This window comes from Leptopilina heterotoma, unplaced genomic scaffold (genome assembly GCF_015476425.1).
Source record: "Leptopilina heterotoma isolate Lh14 unplaced genomic scaffold, ASM1547642v1 Lhet_15, whole genome shotgun sequence".
Classification (NCBI taxonomy): Eukaryota; Metazoa; Arthropoda; class Insecta; order Hymenoptera; family Figitidae; genus Leptopilina; species Leptopilina heterotoma.
This window is the reverse complement of record NW_025110867.1, coordinates 3,196,821-3,217,074: the sequence shown is the minus strand read 5'-3', so window position 1 is coordinate 3,217,074 and position 20,254 is coordinate 3,196,821. Positions and strand designations below refer to the sequence as shown.

The 20,254-nt window shown below is 28.3% G+C and overlaps 1 protein-coding gene across 3 annotated transcripts in view; it reads left to right on the top strand.

Moving 5' to 3' along the window:
• Positions 1-3,077: 3,077 nt before the first annotated feature.
• Positions 3,078-20,254, top strand: part of LOC122498471 (teneurin-a) — a 917,080-nt gene continuing 899,903 nt past the window's right edge. For all 3 annotated transcript variants that reach the window (XM_043606207.1, XM_043606206.1, XM_043606204.1), the window contains exon 1: positions 3,078-5,326. The gene's annotated coding sequence lies outside the window, so the exon portion shown is untranslated. The remainder of the gene's footprint in view (positions 5,327-20,254) is intronic.

Genomic DNA, 20,254 nt, shown 5'->3' with positions numbered 1-20,254 from the left:
GCTCAGATGCTTGATTTTTATTAACGCTCGATGGAATTCAATTGTGTGAAAGGATCGAATCGACTTTACAGAATTCCAAGTTTCATGATCAATTTTAGTGTTCCATTTTGTAGAATGCGGTGTAAACGCAATGCGAATGTGCAATATATAAATCCTATTGCTGTTTATGGCGGAACGAAGAAGCTCTTGGAGTAAACGAAACGAAAAGCTTCAGATAAGAGCAGAAAAGTTGTAGAGTTTAAAAAGAAAAGAAAAAAAATATAAATCGATACTATATACAAAAGAAGATAAATGTATTAGAAAAAATTTAACAGAATTATAAATCTAGATTATTGAATTAGAAATTTATTAAGTTTATAGTTGTAGTAAAATAGGAAAAATGTCCTTTTTTTTAATGATGTTTGAAATAGAAAATATAATTTCGAATCTTGAATTGAAAAAGTCGAACTGATGAAATGCTGAAAGATAATAATAATTAACACTGAAGAAATAATGAATTTAATCAGATAACAATATTTTTCATTTTTTAATACTTGTTTCTTAAGTGAATTATATTTAAATTATAAAGTTACATTAATAAATTTATACAGAACATTTCTATTTAATTTAATGATAGAAATTAGTTGGAGAAAACATTGTGCGCAACCGAATGGGTAGATACTTTGAGGAATCCCCGATTTTATAGGCAGCTTCCCAGCAAATCCCTTTCAGCGCGCTTTCAGCTACTCTACGCTTTGAAAGTTTCCTCAGCTATCGGATTAGAGGGGATGAGCGTTTTGCTCGTCACCGTTTCATTGTTGTCCCACGTTTACACGGTTAAAGCGATAGACCAAACTCGAGGCATAAAAATAAATTATTTCTCATGTAGACGATGCCGTCGCGCCGTCAGATTGTCACTTATGTCCAAGTTGTCTCTGGTCATTAACTTTTTAACTGTGGATTTTATTTTAAAAATTTGTTTCGTTAAATTTGCTCCTGTAGAAAAAAAATGCTATTTATTGATAAAGTGGCTTTTTAGGTTCTCAAAAACCCCTTAGTACCAAATAATACCAAAGTTCGTTAATTTTTTAAAACTTTGTCCACCATATTGGATCCGCCATTTTGAATTTTGAAAAACTAAGTTCAGATTCGTAATCAGCGACCTCAAAAACCCCTTGATACCAATTAATATATAAAAGTCCGTGAAATTTTTAAAATTTTGTCCGCCATATTGAATCCGCCATTTTGAATTTTGAAAAACAAAGTTCCGATTCGTATTCAGAGACCCCAAAAACCCTTTGATACAAATTAACACCGAAATCCGTTAATATTTTAAACTTTCGTCCGCCATATTAAAGCCGCCATTTTGAAATTTGAAAAACAAAGCTCAGATTCGTATTCAAAGTTCCTTTTTAAATGCAAAGTTTAAAAATTAGAATAAAAACCTTAAAGTAAATTTTGAAACATTAATCTTTAAATCATTTAAATACATAAATTTTTTAATACATGGAAATATTTAATGTATTTGAGGGTGGGCACAATTATTTTATTTAAATAATTAAACAATTTTTCTTTCAAATTTAGAATGATTTCCAATTTCCTGATTTCCATTATTAATGACTCTAAGTTTATAAAAGGTAGTTTTGTAAATTATGAACAGGACAATTAAAAATTAAAATTGAACGTTGCTAACTGAATAAAAGGGTTGATTTTAACAGCTATAAAAAATTTATTAAAAAAAAAATTAATATTTATTGACTTAATAATTAAAAATTACTGTGCGGATATAAAAAATTTATATAAAAAAAAATTAATATTCATTGACTTAATAATTAAACATTACTGTGCGGCTGCAATTAATATTTAATACTTCCATGTATGGTAAATCTTTTAACCATGCGCGGTTTTATAAAAACGAATAAATTTCAATTTATAAAAAAAAATTTTTTTAATAAATTTAAAGAAGAGTTAGTCATTAAAGAAGTATTAATAGTCATCAAATAGAAAACAAAATATAATAAAATAAAGTAATCGAAATATTATACAATAATAAATGAACATCAAATAACCAAAATCGTAAAATAAAAAACAAGAGAATTAATACATATTAGGAAAAATAATAATGTAAGTATAAAAGATACAATTTTATCAAATTATAGTAACAGTCAGAGCTCAAAAATTTGTCATAAATAAAATAAAAATTCGTCGGAATATAAATAATAACTACATTTGAACAATATAGTATCTGAAGTCTAAAATTTAAAATGAGTTAAAATAAAATTATAAAACAAAAATTAATTAAAAATTAAAGAATAAAATAAATGAAAATATAGTTGAAGTTAAGAATTAAATTCTAACTTAAAAAAAATAATAAATAATCAAATTACATTAAAGAACACATATAATAAATTTAAACAAATAAATAAAAACAATAAATAAATAAAAGATAATTAAAACAAAATTTTTTTTATTTTATGAAATTGGATAATTTGGATTTTATACTAAAAACTAATAAATATATGGTAAAAAGTTTGGAATTCTAAGTTTTCATTGTTTTTAAAAAAAAATTCCCCAAAAACGCTAAAAAATGTCCGTCACACGGAATTGACGCCCTTAACTAAACAAATATTTTTTTTGGATTGGATTTTTTATCAGAAAGTATCAAGGCCGTAACAATATAATAATATTCTTAACTATAGAGTGTGGTAAAATTGTTTTTCAGTAGAGTTGATAATATTATTCATCATCTAGTATGAAGATCTTTTTTATTAATTATATAAAAATTAATTTTTTATCAAATTTGGTATCTAGGGGTACTCGCGATCTCTGATTACAAATTTGATGTCTGATTTTAGAAATTCAAAATGGGGGATCTAATATGGCGGACTACTTTTTTAAAATATTATTGATTTTTTATGAAACTCGTTACTCGGGGGCATATGGTCGTAAAATTGTTTTTATTTTAGTAAAGTTGATAATAATATTATTCATCATCTAGTATGAAGATCTTTTTTTTTCCAAATGCATATATGGTAAATTTAATCGATGTTAATATAATTCTTGTTGAACAGAAAAGGGATTTGTGGGGAAAATCATCTCTATTAATAAACAGATTTGTGTTGACAGTTGAAATAAAGAGAAAAATGAGGGAAGGAGAGAGTGAATTTTCTATTTTTCAGTGGTGACAATTCTCGAATGAAGTTAAAAATAAAAATACAAAGTATAAAAAGGACATACAAGTTTGAGGGATGCAGGAGGAAGAATAGAGAAAAACAAAGATAAAAAAGAGAGGGCAAAGAAAAGCGAATGAGATTGTCGTGAGAGGAAGTAAGATAGCTTGAGCTTGTCGTTGGAGGAAGCAGAGGTTCCTCCTTTTCAGCCCCCAATGTAGTGGTGGCGTACCGTCTATATTTTATATCCGGTATACGGCGGCAAGTGTCGCTGGAGCGCAGACTCAGGCCAACTGGGGTCGGCCGCCTCGTCAGTTACTTTTCGCGATTCACCGAGCGCGTTCCACGAGATATCGAGTGCCGTCAGCCTCAACTATTTCACCAAAACAACGTCAACACTATTAAAAAAAATTAATTCACACCATTTCTTTACATTCTAATTTTTCACAATCACCATCATTCCCCATTCAGTGATGACACAATTTCCATCATAAAGTTGTCATTGTCTTTGGAAATAAATTTCCATTGTTTTTTTTTGGCGGGAACTTTATTCTAACACGAGCGCAACAAATAAAGAACACAAGTAACTAAAACCAAAAAATAAACCCGTCACTGTCGCATCTCGACAAAACGTGTGACGAAAACAAATTATTCCAAATGAAAAAATAAATTGTGTCAATTGATAAAATAATCTAAACAGATTTCAGCAAAAAAAAAAAGCAATTAAGTAAAAAAAAAATCCTCCGCTTCGAAGGGAAGGTAAACAAATCGGAACGAAATCAACAGTAAGCAATTGAAAGCGGAAACGAAAATTGAAACAAAACGTAAACATTGTTCAGTAAAAACAGGGGCGAGTAAATTGAAACATACTAAAGAACAAATAGAGCCCAAAAAGATGTAAAAAAATATATCGAAAATAAAAAAAAAATTTCGAAATAAACCAAAGAATTAACCATTTAATTTTCTCCCTTGTAAAATGACTACTCTCATGTCAGATAGAAACAAAAACCACAGTTAAGAAAAGTAAATAAGGAGAAATTTCCTTCTAAAAGTAAATAAATCGAAGCAAAGTGAAAGAAAAGAAAACAAACACAAGACTGTACTTAACTCTAAAGTAAACGAGGAAGCAAATTAAAGGAAAAAAAAACAAGAAGCACAAAATAAATTCAAAGTGAACAAGCATAACAAAGTGAAAAGAAACAGAAACATACAGTGAAATATTGAATAGTGAAAAAGTAAGAAAAAAAATAGTGCTTAAATAATTTTTTCAGGTAATGGAGAACTGCGGAAATAAAGAATAGTGAATAATCAATTGTGTTTATTGAAGGAAATAAATTCAAAAGGTTGGAAAAAAAAACTTCAGGAAACGGTGAATCAATAAAGAGTACAAAAACTAAATAAAATCCAAATTTACATTAACAATTATTTCAACAAAACAAATATTGTTAAAGATCAGAATTTAAAATTTAATCTCTAACGATTGTGGTAAACAAATAAATAAGAATAATAAAAAAAAATTGAAAGCAATTTAAAATTTTCCAAAATTTGTATGCATATCGGGCATTGTGAGAGTGGAGGAAAGGCAATAAGAGTCAATTGGAAGAGAAGGAGTACGATTTGCTGTTATCTGGGAATTCGAGGACTTTCGGCGCATCGTGCAAAGGGAAATTCCTCGCAGGAGAACGAAGCCGCGCGATAACGAGAATCCGGAAGAGGGACACAAGAGAGAAAAAGAGAGAGAGAGAGAGAGAGATAGAGAGAAAGACAAGGAAACTAGTGGATTGTCCACGCGTTCCAACGTTGTGTACGTGTAACGAGTTTTCGGGACGTTTTCCAATCGAGCACGAACGAAAAAAAGGGGGGTAGGGGAATGGCATAGTGTGACGGTTGACTCGTGACTTGGAATTTATGGGATTTTGTTCGCTCGATTTTCCCAAAACGAAATCTACAGTCATATTTGACAATTGCATTCCAAATTCTCTTGATGCTTTATATACATATATATTATTAAAATCCAGTGAAACGATTGCGCGTTAATTAATTGATTCACCCTTTGTAAATCCCTCGCGTTCCAAAGTGACTTCCACAAAGTGCACGAACGATAAGACAATTCAGTCGTATCCACGTGACGTTATTGTCAGCATCAATGAGAAAGGGAATCAAGGCATTGAATTAAGGTCAGTTTACAATTTTGAAAAAAAATTCTTTTATTTTTTTCTTTATTTCTCTTTTTTCATTTTCTCAAAAACGACAACGTTCATCAAAATTTTATTTTATTTTTCACATAGAAAAAAATAAAACATTTTTGGAAACGAGGACCAAAAAAAAATACCCGTGTCTGGACATTTTGATAGATACAGTCGTTTGTGGCTTCTAGAGGCGTAAACAACCCTTAAATGCGAAAAGTGACAAGATATCTTTTTGAAAAATATTAATTTTCTATCAAATTTGGTACATCGAAGCGTTTCCCGATCGTTGATTACGAATCTGATGTCAGACTTACAAAATTCAAAATGGCGGATCCAATATGGCGGACGTGTTTTTAAAAATACTATTGATTTTTTATGATATTTCGTAACGAGCGATTTTCAATGTTGCTGATTACGAATCTGATGTCAGTTTTTCAAAATTCAAAATGACGGATCCATATATGGATTTTTAAAAATTAACGGCGGATGTCAGACAAATTAAATCGATTTTCAAAAAAGTTAACTTTTTTTAAAATCGATTCAATTTGTCTGACAACCGTCAATTTTTAAAAATTTTATGCAGCACATAGTGTAGAAATTTCGCTGGGGCCCTGATCAGGGCCGGATAGGGCCGACCTCTTAGGGAATGAAACGCCGCGCCCAATATGGCCCTGATCTGGAAATCCACATTTTCTTGTCGCCCCGATCTGGGCCTGATCGGGCGCGGCGTTTCATTCCTTACTATGGCCCTAGTAGGGTAATTTCTACACGGGAGGATCCGCCATTTTCAATTTTAAGAAACTATGTTTAGATTCGTAATCAACGACCTTAAAAACCCCTTGATACCAATTTCTACCATAATCCGTTGTTTTTAAAAAATTTATCCGCCATATTGCATCCGTCATTTTGAATTTTAAAAAACTAAGTTCAGATTCGTAATCAGTTAGTGACTTCAAGAATCCCTTGATACATATTTATACCGAAATCCGTTAATTTTTTAAAATTTAGTCCGCCATATTGAACCCGACATTTTGAATTTAAAAAACCTATGTTTAGATTTGTAATTAGCGACTCAAATAATCCCTTGGTACCAACTTATACCGAAATACGTTAGTTTTTTTAAAGTTATCCGCCATATTTGATCCGCCATTTTGAATTTTGAAAAACTGAGTTTAGATTTATAATCAGCGATCAAAAAACCTATTAATACCAATTAATATACCAAAATCCGTTAATTAAAATTTTGTCCGCCATATTGGATCCGACATTTTCAAATTTGAAAAACAAAGTCCTGATTCGTATTCAGAGACCCCACAATAACCCTTTGATACGAATTTACACCGAAATCCGTTAAACTTTTTAATTTTCGTTCGCCATATTAAATCCGGATTTAAAATGGCGGCCGCCATTTTGAATTAAAAAAAACTATGTTCAGATTCGTAATTAGCGACTCGAATAATCCCTTGATACCAACTGATACCGAAATCCGTTAGTTTTTTATTATTTGTCCGCCATATTGGATCCGCCATTTTGAATTTTGAAAAACGAAGTTCAGATTCGTAACTGTAATAATACAGAAAACATTTTTACCGACAAACGAAAGTAAGAAGTCTCTCACAAGCGGTGAATTTAAAAATAAATTCTTGAATTAAAAATGGTTTTAAAAAAAACATAAAAAGAGAAAAAGAGAAGGAAAAAAAGTTCATTCTTTTCTTGTTAATAATACCTGTAATAAAGTTTTGTGTATTGTGTACGAGAAAATTTATTTCATGTGAAAAGAGTGTGCTACCATTCTTTTTTCTTTATTTTAACTACACGAAACGTGGAAATAGAATTAAAAACCAAATTTGGATTTTCTGCGAGAAAAAACTCATCTAAGTAACCACAAAAATACAACCACAATGTCGAGAGAAGTTTATTTTGATAAAGCAGCTCGTTTATCTTTTTTTTATATATATATATATATAACTTAATATCTGACCTTTTGTGAGTTTGAGTTTTTTTTTTATTATTCATCTTGTTCCCTCCCACACGAAAGAAGCAAAAAATAAAGATAAATAAAGTCTTCTATTCAAGGAACATATTTGTAATATCTGATAAACAAAGGAAAAATAAAAAATTTATACCAACCTTTCATAACCTGTCTATATTTTTTTGTTGGAAAAAAAATTGAATCCTTGAAGAAAGGTAAAGAAAAAACTAGTTATAAATATATAAAAAAAATTCTACTTTTGGATTCGAAACTTAAAGGTTTTTATTGGAAAAATGAGAAAATCGTGGGAGGAGTTGAAGGGGGGGATGGCAATTTTTCAGATGAAATGAAGGTGTATTATCCCTCTTCTTCACTCTTCTACCGTTAATTCAATTAAAGTCTAGCAATCGACAAGGTTATGCGATACACGGTGTGCGCTACGAGAGTGAGTCTCGAAGGAACAGCTTCCGTTATTACTGCAGCCGTCCTCTGATTACATCCGGCAGACGAAGGTTAATGAAGGCTAATACCTTGACGTTTGCGGTATATACAAGTCATCGTAACTTAGGAAAAGAGCTTTTCAAAACTTAGTTTTCCTGCGAAAATCAATGCTTTATTTTTTTTTTTAACGAAGCTTATTTATTTACTAATTTAATTTATTCTCCTCTCTTCTCATACCATTTGCCTCCAACCATATTTCTAGGATTAATTAAATTTTAATTAGTTTTCGTATAGAAATTCGTTTTCACGTATTCTCTGTGAAGAAAAGACCTTCTGGCATAAGTCCGTTAAATCCGATAACACTGTTTGTACCCTACAATATTTGCAAGTCACACACTGGGTTTTTGTTTTAAAATTGCAGTGATGTTCTGAGTTTATTAGCGTCGAGAAATTTTTTTCTATAAAAATGCTAGTATCTCATAGAAACTTTAAATCCAGAATGAATTGAAATTTACCACCAACGAAGGAAGTTTGGGGTACTTTAGTACCCCAGTTAGGAAATAAGATATGAACCGAGTATAAGAAGCCTAGGGTTAAAATTTAAAAGCAGAGTGCATATTCCTTATGACAACTAGGATAAAAAGACAATGGAAAAGTATTTTTCTTTATAAAATATGTTTAATGAATGAGTAGATTTTAAATTTATGAACAGTAAATTAAAACACCTGTTGAGGTATGTGAATTCAAATTTAATTAATTATCATATACAATTTCATTTCGCTATAATTAATTAAACAGCACATTTACTTAAATGACGTGTGATTAATTAGCAACAAAATATGAATAGGTATTATATTTGTACTCGATATGTGAAAATAAAAAAATTTGATTATCACTTGTGGGAATTGAACCAATGTTTAATGTTTTTTTTTATATTTAAATTATGATTATTAAGAATATAATTAGAGAAAATTATTTTAATTCCATATTTTTAATAGATAAAAAACTATAAAAGTGCAACATACAGCAGACTCTTTTTCAAAAATTATCTTAATAGAGAGAAAAACTGATTAGCAATGCATTTTCAAAGAAATTTATTCACGTCTCTCTCTCTCACTTTTTTCCTCCCGTTCAAGTATATAATAAATGGAGTGGGGATATTTCCTTTTCTTTTGGTTTTTCAAGTCTTCATTGAAGTTGGCATGTACTCACGTCCCTCGATGGTATATAATTTTATCTGCCTTGAGATCCGAGCAACTTGTTAGCGAACTCGCGCAAAAACGAAAAGAGAAGAAAAAAAGGGCGCATAGCCATAAAGATGCGCAATTTCTTCTTCGAACCCTAGTATTTTCCTCGTTTTTCCTCTTCTTTTCTACAACCCCAACTCTTCAACCAACAACGCTTTTCGTCAGTTTCATTGAATCGAATCTTCATCCATCTTCGTATCTGGTTGTGCAAAAGTTGTTGCCCTCTAAAAACTTTTGCCTCGAGAAAAGATGACGATGAGACACGACTTCTCATGTTTCTTTTAAAGATAGAAAATGAAATGAAACCTGACCAACAAGAAGATATCTCCTTACCTTTCAATTCAAAATGAGTGTTTCCTATTACTTTGTTGTTTGAAAATGTCATTTGAATCGCACTTTCATACAAAAAACTTTAATACCCCACACTTTAACCGGTTTCTTATAACATATTGATTATTTTGAAATAAGAATTTTTCTTTTTATGGTGCAAATAGGCGAAAATGTTTTATTTTCAATTGAAGCTAAAAATTGTTTTCCATAATTAAAAATATTTGATTGTTTTGTTCAAAATAAAATAACATTCTACACGGTTTTTCCAATCTTTCCGCATCCCTTAGGTTGGTGACAACAATCGCCAGCTTCATGCCGCGCTTGTATGGTTACTCGGGGGTTTTTGGGGTCGCTGATTACGAATCCGATGTCAGTTTTCACAAATTCAAAATGGCGGATCCAATATGGCGGACAATAAATTGAAAATTCATCAGATTCGCCCGAAACTTGTTACTCGAGGGTTTTCGGGGTCGCTGCTTACGAATCAGATGTCAATTTTCATAAATTCAAAATGTCGGATTCAATATGGCGGACAAGAAATTAAAAATTCATCAGATTCGCCTGAAACTTGTTACTAAGGGGTTTTCGGAGTCGCTGATTAGGAATATGAAGTCAGATTTTCAAAATTCACAAAATTAAAAATGGCGGATTCAATATAGCGTATAAAAAATTCATCAAATTCGACTGAATCTTGTTATGCAATAGGGGTGGTTGCGAGGGGGGTGTTTATCAATATTATACATATATAAGTGTCCCTTAGAACCTTTTTTTTATAATTTAGAAACTATAGACTTTTTTATCCTTCACAAAAACTTTTTACATCAAGGGATGGTTATTTGACATTAGAAGTGTGTTTTAGAGGGTTGTTTACATTTACTATCATCACTTAGTTATCATAGAAATATTTTTTTGTATTTTTGAAACGTATAGAATCAATAAAAAAAATTTTTTTTTATTTTTCAACACTAACATCAGTTTCTAAGAATAATTATAAAATAGGGTTGGGTTCTAAGGGGGATGTTTATTACTATTATCCATATCTGTGTCAGTTAGAAACATTTTTTTATAATTTAGAAGCATTTAGAAGCTATAGATGACTTTTTTTACCATTCACAAAAACTTTTATCAACAAGGGGTGGTTATTTGACCTTAGGGTTGTTTTTTAAAGGGTAGTTTACATTTACTATCATTACCTAATCATCATAGAAATATTTTTTCGTATTTTCGAAACGTATAGAATTAATGAAAATTATTTTTTTAATTGTTTAATACTATTGCTTTCAATTTTTGAACAACTATGGAATATTGATAAATAATTATAAAGCAGACAGGAGCTAAAAAATATTTAATTTATCATTTGGATTAATTATCAATTTTTTGGGGTATTAATATACGTTAGGGATGGATTTAAGGGGTGGAACATGTTAAAAAAAAAAATTTTTTCTTATATTGAATAATACAATAATCGCATTTACTAAACATTATACATTTGTAATAACGTCAAAAAACTCGTCCATTAAAGGGTTAATTTAAAAAATAAGTAATTCTCTTGCCACTTTATTTTTGAACAATTACTTGTTTTCCGTACAATTTTAAAGCGAAAATTCAAAATTAAAATAAAAAGCGTAAGGTAAATATTCTAATTTGTAAACAAGAAATAATTTGTGCACATTAGCGTTCACAAATGCAAATTTTTTGTTGTTTCTTAATTTTGTATTTATGTACGTCTTATTTTAAATAATTAATTAAAATACTATATATTTATCTGTAATATCAAATAAATTAATATTTTATTAATAAAAGAAAAAATGTTTAAATACTTCCCCATGAGGAAGCAATTATAATTACATGAAACAAATAACCTACTATATTTAATCTTTAAAATAAAAATCGTATAATTAAAATGTCAAAATAAAAAAATAAGTTGGATTTCTCCGTCAAAAAAGAAAATTCGATCCATTGAAGTTGACAAAGTGATATAAACCCTTAAGAATATTTTTTAATTTTTATAACCATGAGTTATTATAATGTTTTTACAAAAGAATTACAAAGCTCTATATTAAAATGTTTATAGGCGCAAACAATTTTTGTTTTTATCTTCTTTTCAAACATTTTTATCACTCTTTGATTTATTACGAAAAATAATATGGACAAATTTTCCTTTTTGTTGAATCTAAATGAAAATCTCAACCACAATTGAATGAAACAACAATTGTTAGAGAGAAATGTAAAGTTCTTTCTTATTAGAAAGTGAAGCCATAAACTTTTTGAGCAAATGTCATTATTCTTGCTAACACCATTGTATCATTTATAATAGCGTCGCACTTTGAAAGACGTTTAAAGACATCCCTTGAGGCATCAAAGAAGCATCTCAACTACGTCTCAAGGGAATTTTCACGATGTTAATTAACATCTAACTTGACTTCACAAAAGGACAGTTTGAACAAATGTCAAGTACCAACTCTTTTTTTTCTTCTTCTACGAAAAATTCCTTTAAATAGTGTTAGTTTGATCAATGAAAAAATTACTCTCTCGAGGAAAAAAAATAAATGGAAGAGCAAGAGAGAGAGAGGAAAAGAAAGATTCCCTTAATCATAGAAAACGTCATAAAAATCGATGCTTTTGTTAGCCATATAGATATATATCAAAAAGTAAATAAAAAGCAGTATCGTTTTCTTTTATTGTTAGAGATTCTTAGAGTGCGCCCGGCCTTCGTTGCGACGATTAATTTCGTTTGGTAAAGAAGAAGAAGAAGAAAAGAATCATCTACCGTCATGACTATATATATAGAAAAAGATTCGAGTAATAAAACTGTTGCTTCAATGGTGGTGGTGAATGGGAAACTTCAAAGTTCGGTCGCGTAAAAGTCATTGGTTTTATGTTTTCTTTTTTTTTCTTTCGATTACATCCGGGACCTTTTTGATATCCGATAATAAAAATTTCAACATACATACACACACAAACCCTTGAGAAAATGATTCACCAAAAAAAAAAAAAAAAAAAAAAAAATTGGGGAAGTGAAATCATCTGACGGACGCGTTCAAGATGGATTTCTTATTCTATATCTTATCAGTTTAAGCCCTAATAGAAATTCAAGGCGTGTTCAGACAGATTTTCGACTCATTATATGGCTCAATAGATCGATTCACGATAACCTCATTCGTGTAATGCGATTCAATATGGAAAATTTCTCTATTATACGCCAATGAAAATACCAATTACGTGATTTCTATTTGAAAATTGCATTTAGCTTCCGATTAGATGAATGAGGACGATTGATTTATTTGGAGAAAAAAAATTAATAGATGATTTATTTTCTTTACTTTTCCTTTAAAGTTTGATACAAAGTTTTTTAACCTGTTTATTAAATTCGACCCTTGAATTTTTTATTAGTGACTCCAAGAATCCCTTGATACATATTTATACCGAAATCCGTTAATTTTTTTAAATTTTGGCCGCCATATTGGATCCGCCATTTTGAATTTTGAAAAACTAAGTTCAGATTCGTAATCAGCGACTCCAAGAATCCCTTGGCACTAATTTATACCAAGATCCATTAATTTTTAAAAAATTTGTCCGACATATTGGATCCGCCATTTTGAATTTTGAAAAACGAAGTTCAGATTCATAATAAACGACCTTAATACTAATTTATAAAGAAATTTGTTATTTCTTTTTAAATTTTGTCTGACATATTGGAATTTTGAAGTTTTAAAAACTAAGTCCATTATATGTCTGAAAAACATTCAGAAGAAAATATAAAAATTTCAATAGAATGAATTATTTTTTTCTAATTCTTTGAATAAAGTGAAATCCATAGAAAAAAATTCAATAAAAATATTTTAGTTACAAAAATTTTTATACATCACATTGTACGTTGACTGCATGATAGCATTTAGTATTATTCTGATAATTAAAAGGCACTATGGCAAAAGGTTTATAAAATAAAAAATAAACAATGTTTGTTAACGTTTATCGAAAAAATACAGACATTGTTTTTGGAATATATAAAAGAACCATGTCCATTTATATACGCACACACAATACACTAATATAATTAATCATCAACGATTTTTTTCCTGCCTCCCATTCACCTTTCTCCATCTCGTCCACCAACCCCCCGAGAAAAATAAATATGAATAAAAATGATACAATACATTGTTAGCAGTCGTTATTCATGAAAAGATAGAATCAGCCTGTCTATTCGACGAGAAACGAGTACATGCAAATTGGATGTTTGAAATTTCAAACCAGCCGAAAGCTTGGATAATAGTTTTTCCGAGTCTTTTGGATGAGTGTTTGGTCGATAACGCGTCAATGCGAAACATTGGGAAAATTGCCAAATACGCGTTTTATACATTTAAGCATGCGAGGACTTGAAACAAGTTTTATTGGTTTCACGAATTTCATTCGCATTGATGTACAATTGCATTATGCGAGCTAAAACTTGTATACGAAATTAGCTTATATATCTACTGTTAAAACGAATACGGTAAATGATCGGCACTGATATTCACTCAACTTGAATTCACCTCCTACTTTTTTTTTAGCATTTATTCCATATCGTTGGTATAATTATTAATTAAACTCCATCAGGAAATTGTGGATTTATCAAATGTCACTGCTGAGTGATGCACAAAAACAGTATTATATTTAATGATGAATAATCTTTTTAATTTTCAATATCATTACATTTTTCTTCTACCTCAAAAACCCCTTGATGTCAATTAATATCTAAATCCTTTAAGTTTAAAAATTTTGTCCCCCACTTTGAATTTTGTAAAACTAAGTTCAGATTCGTAATTAGCGACCTCAAAAACCCCTAGATACCAGTTAATACCAAAATCCGTTAAGTTTTTTAATTTTGTCCGCCATATTGGATCCGCCATTTTGAATTTTGAAAAAATAAGTTCTGATTCGTAATCAGCGATCTGATCTTGTTAATTTTCAACATCATTAAATTCTTCTTCGCAAATGTTAAACATTTTTTAATCAAAAAGAGTAAAAAAAAAAAAATTTTTCATCTAGTTATTTAAAAATAAAAGTGAATTTTCATTTTTCCTGGAAACTTTTGAGGAATGAAAATATTTACGATTTGATATTTGATAAAGTACCCTGAGTTTGTTGGTCCATGAATGGTGAGAGTAGAGAACGGATGTAGGTGGATACACTTAATTGGATCATCTGTAAAGAAGTTGATGTTCTGCGAGGAACAAAATCTTTTTTCATAATACAAAAAAAGACGCTTTTCATCTAAACTAATTAAAAAATTAAAAAAAAGGTCATTGCACTCAAAAAAATATATTATACAAAACGAAAAATATGTGAATCTAAAAATTTTAATTTACTTTAAAGTTTTTTTTATACTGTAAAAAATTGTCAAACAGATGGTTGGAGTGTAAAAAGGGGGGAAAAAAGTGAAATAAGCGGTACTAAAACACGCGATGAAATTGAATGAAACTGCCTCTAATTAGGCATGCTTACTGAACGATCAATCTACAAATAGCCACTATAGTTTTTAATGGGGGATCGTGCTGCAAATGACTTGACGTTATCTCAAGTCAACTGAAACAGTACCTGCAATAGAAAAGTGGGCAATGAAATTTTTAAATTGAAAGCGTTAATGTTCATAGGGCAAATGTAACGAAGGGTCTTGTAACAAATATAATATTCTCAGTGCCACTTATAAAAAAAAGCGATAGGTGCCGTTTTTCAACTCACACTAGCGAATGAAATATGATTTATTACATTTTACAAGTCTGCTTGAATACAATAAGAGAGTACGATGTTCATCATTAAAATTAACAGGCATTGAATGTCAGTTCGCAAATGTGACAGACTTCTGCATTGGAATTATCATTTTTAAATTTTTGGGTCATGGATTTAAAAAAAAAAGCTTCTGGATCCTAAATCAATTGTGTTGAACGGACTCGCAAGAAAAGAACTAAATTGAAACAAATTAGTTTATAAGAATTTTTTTAACTAAACATTTTTATGCTTATCTATATGTATGATCAAATACAAATTAGATGTAAATTGTTTTCCGGTAGAAGGACAATCAGCAAATGTGCAATGATGGTCGGATATATTATAGCATTGCACGTTTATCATTGTGAAATTGTCTCGGAACCAAAGTGCCCATTGTTGCGGTGGATATGAAACGTGCTAAACTAACCGCAGACATCATTAAAATTAATGGATCTTGAATGGTAGAGACGATCGAGAGATAGCTTCTGATTTAAATGTAATTGAGTATATTCTTCTGATAGTATTTTGAAGAAAAATTTCAGCAGTATGTAGTTGATGGACTATTTATACCAAAATATCTCTTGTAAACCATTATTATTCAAATTTGGAATCTAGATTAAAAATTATCACTTTTTTACTAATATAGAAGAGTGTGTCTAGGTATGGGAGGGGTTTTGTTTTTAACCCATAAATTGTAAATGAGTAAACGAAATTGTAAATAAAATATACCATTCGAAAAGTAACTTAAATACGCAACTTTTATTCAAAGAAAGTATAGTCTTCAGATGGACTCAAAAAAAGTTGTGGTCCATTTTGCCGAGCACATCGCTTTTGTCAAAGTGTGTCCAATTGTGAGACACTTATTAAAAATTGCTAAAATTTAAAAAGTTTGACATAAAACGTTATGTTTAGTATAGAAATAATAATTAAATTTATTAATAATATACATATATATTATTATGTACTAAATAATAATATTTATTCGCAAAATGGAAAAATTGGTGTACCCATCGGAGTGCCATAAATTTGTTTATAAATTTTTTTATTAAAAACAAAGAACGTTTTATTAAACAGAAACTTTGTGCATTTTATAACTTCAGAGAATGGTATTTCACAATTCATAAGTGATGTGCATCTACTCTCAAAACCATCAAGAGACATTAAAATGAAATCGTCCGGTATTATTAATAAATTGTCCAATTTTTTATAAGATTAAAATTAAAATGAGAATTCGAAACATTAATATGTGGTTTTAATTCATTATATAGAAGTTTTGCAAGGAAATGTGTTGGGCTATTAATTAATGTCTACTGGTCCTTGAAGTCCTGAAATTCCTGCAAATGTCCTGGAATTTGAAAAAATGTCCTGAAATGTACTGGATTTTGAACTTTTGTCCTTGAATTTTCCATATTTTGCTTTTCAATATTCAATAATTTAAAAATTTTACTCAAATTTAAAAAAATAATTTTTTTGATCCATCAAAAAATAATTTCAATTTGTCATTTGATTAAAGAAACATACAATATTGATTTTTCACTCTTTTTATAATAAAATAAATATTTTTGTTCAAGTAGGTTAATTTTATAGGAATTAAGATTCTCAAATTCAATAACTTATGAGAATATTTTTATAAAACATGAGGAAATCGATCACTCCGAGTCATCAACACGGAGTGAACGATTTTCTCATGTTTTATAATAAATTTAAGACGGCAAAGTAATAAAATCATTATTTTATTTCATAAGAATATTGTAACTAAACATTCAAATTTTCAAAGATTATAATTTGAACCCTTTTCAAAATTCAATTATTTCTAAAAATTCATCCTATAATGTTTCTAATATTCAATTATTATAATTTAAAATTTTAAGTGAAATTCATTTTTTAATCAATTTTTATTAGAAACTTCATACTTTCCCGAGAATTCAATTATTTAAATACAAAAATAAATAATTTATTCAGTAATTGCATGTTTTTTTGAAATTGAATTTTTATGAAGAATTTTATCAAAAATTTTTAATAATAATTGCATTCTTTCGGCGAATTTAAAAAAAATTGTAAGAATAAAAGCATTTTTCTATCATTTTATTTAAAATTTTTTAAAAATAATTGAAATTCTACGATAAGTTTTGTTATTTATGAAAATAATTGAATTCTTGCAACGAATTTTATTAAAAATCCTTTTGAACAATTGAATTCCTGTGAAGAATTCTATTTGTAATTAAATAATTGAATTCCAGAGAAAAATATTATTATTTATGACAATAATTAATTACTTGTGAAGAATTTTATTAAAATTTTTTTAAATAATTGAATTTTTCAGATTTTTTTGAAAAACTCTTTAAAAATAATTAAATTTCATTAAAAAATTAAAAATAATTAAAAATCTGACAAAGAATTAAAAAAAATTTTTTTTAAATAATTGAATTCCTTTGAAAATGTTTATTTTTGAAAAAATTGAATTCTTGGGAAGAATTTTATTAAAATTTCTTCAATAATTGAATTGCTTAGAAGAATTTTATTCTTTACAAATATAATTGAATTGTTTCGAAGATTTTTACAAACATTTTTTTACAATAATTGTATTTGTGAAAAAATGTTGTATTTTACGAAAATAATTGTATTCTAAGAGCGATTTTATTATAATTTTTCAAATTTATCAAGTATTTTATCAAAATTGTTAAAAATAATTGAATTCTCAAGAAAGAAAATAATTGATTTCTAGCGAAGAATTTTATTCAAATTCCTTTAAATAATTGAATTCCCATAAAAATGTATTATTTGTGAAAATAATTGAATTCTTAAGAAGAAATGTATTGAAAACAATTGAATTGTATAGGAAAATTTTATTAAAATTCGAGTGCAATTTAATGAACTAAATCTTGTAAAGAATTTTGTCAACATTTTTTTAAATAATAGAATTATTAAAAGAATTTTATTTAAATTTTTCGAAATAATTGAATTTTTCAGACTATTTTTTTTAATTTCCTTTATATATTTGAATTCTTTCGAGAAACTAGTAAAGCTTCATTAAAAAATTTAAAATAATTGAATTGATGCGAAGAAATTTACAAAAGAAATTGATAAGTAATTGAATTCCTGTTAAATTTTGATTAAAATTTTGTTTAAATAATAGAATTCTTTTGGGAAATTTTATTAAAATAGTAGATATAAAAAATAATTGAAATGAGGAAGAAAATGTTTGAAAATAATTGAAATTTTGCCAAGAATTTTATTAAATTTTTTTGAAAATAACTGAATTTTGGAGAAAAATTTTATTATTTTTAAAGATAATTGAAATTTGTACGAGAATTTTTAAAAATTTTTGAACATAATTGAATTTATTTAAAAAAATTGAAGTTATTTAAAAGTTATTTGAAATGAAATTATTGTCAAAAATAGAAAAAATTGAAGGGTTTGTATTAGAATTCTTGTCAATTTCATAGTTTATAAGGCAAACAAAAAAGACACAAAAATTCAGAATTTTCCTATAAATTCTAAAAATTAAATTTTTTCCAGTACTTTTATTAAAAATCCCTTACTTTTCCCTAAATTTCTTGACTTATCAGACTTGTGGCAACCCTGTTACACATATAAATGTCTTGGAAAAATAAGAAATCTGTCCTGGAATGTCCTGAAAATGTCCTGGAATTTTAAGTTATATATTTTCAGTAGACACACTCTGAATTAGACGAAAAGGTACTTCTTTTTTTATGAATTTTGAGAAGACTACAAACCTTTGGTAATTCTGTGTCAGGTAGAGTTAATTGATTGTTATGTTTTTAATTAAAAAAGTCATTATCGTTCAGTGATTTTTTAATTTTTGGTGGAGTATTCGGAATTGTATCTACGTCTGAATTTAATTAATGATGCAAAGTAGATATATTAACCACTTGAAATATATAATTCACTCGAATGTCCAAAAGTTGTTAACTAGGTCAGTAAAATGGTGTGTAATACAATGGAGTTAATACAAGAAAATTCTATCCTTTCTTCTTTCGTCTCCACTCTACATGGCAAGAAGATGTGAATGCCACCACCCGACATGTTCAATTTCATATAGTATACATTGATGCCCATCGCACTTTCCAAGCTCGTCTACAATGTAGAGTCAATCTCGATCCAGTGTCGTGGGACATTAATGTTTTCTGCGGTGAATAATGAAGAGCTACAATCCCCAAGTGTCACATTAAAGTTAAGCTTAAAATTTTACCCTTTTTTTTAAATATTGAAACCATTTTAGTTCTGTTTGTTACTTTTCCTCGATTTAGTTGATCGTAAATCATCTGAAAATTAGATGCCAAACATTGAATTACGAATGACGTTAGGTAATTTTAAATTGATGTTCGATAATAAAGAGATTCTTTAAATTATTAAAGAAGTAGGAAAGTTTGGGTTTAAATTAATGATTGATATTTCTAATTTTATTGCAAAAAGTTTAATTCAAATAATTACTTTGAAGTGAAAAACATAATTTAAGGAATCAAAAAAAACTTTTCAAAATTCCGGCAGGTAGTCGACCTTTGGAAATAATGTCCATTGCGATTTACCAATTTGTTTTCACAAATGGACGTAAACGGAAGAGTAAAAATTCGATTAAAACCAGTAGCTTGCGACAGCTAATTTACAATCGACACTATTCATTAACTTTTTTTGTACAACTGCTCTTTAAATTCGATGAAATAATTTTAAAAACTTTAAATACATCAAAATAGTGGCAAAAAATATTGTTTTTGAAAAATAATATTTTCAGAACATTTACTTTTTGTTCAAAAAATAACAAAAAGAGTTTAATAAAAATTATTAGATAACTGCAAATTTCTAAAGTTACAATTCCTAGTACACATTTATTCACCTTATTTATTCAGTGATAAAATCGATGCCATAGAAACTCCTAAAAACAGAACTTTTTAAAAAAACTAAACTTTATTTTTCCATTCTGTTATTTTTTCCTCACTATACAATGCACCACTTCCATTGTTTCATGAAAACACAGTCAAAGTGCAAAGACAACAATTTAATATTTTACTTTTTAATTCGAATATTTCAACATTTTGTTACGTATAGCTGATATAATACAATAAAATGTTTTTAAATTTCAAATAAAATTATAATTACCTTCATTAAATCAAATATATATCTCGTAACTTTGTAATTTAAATAAACCAATAAGAATAA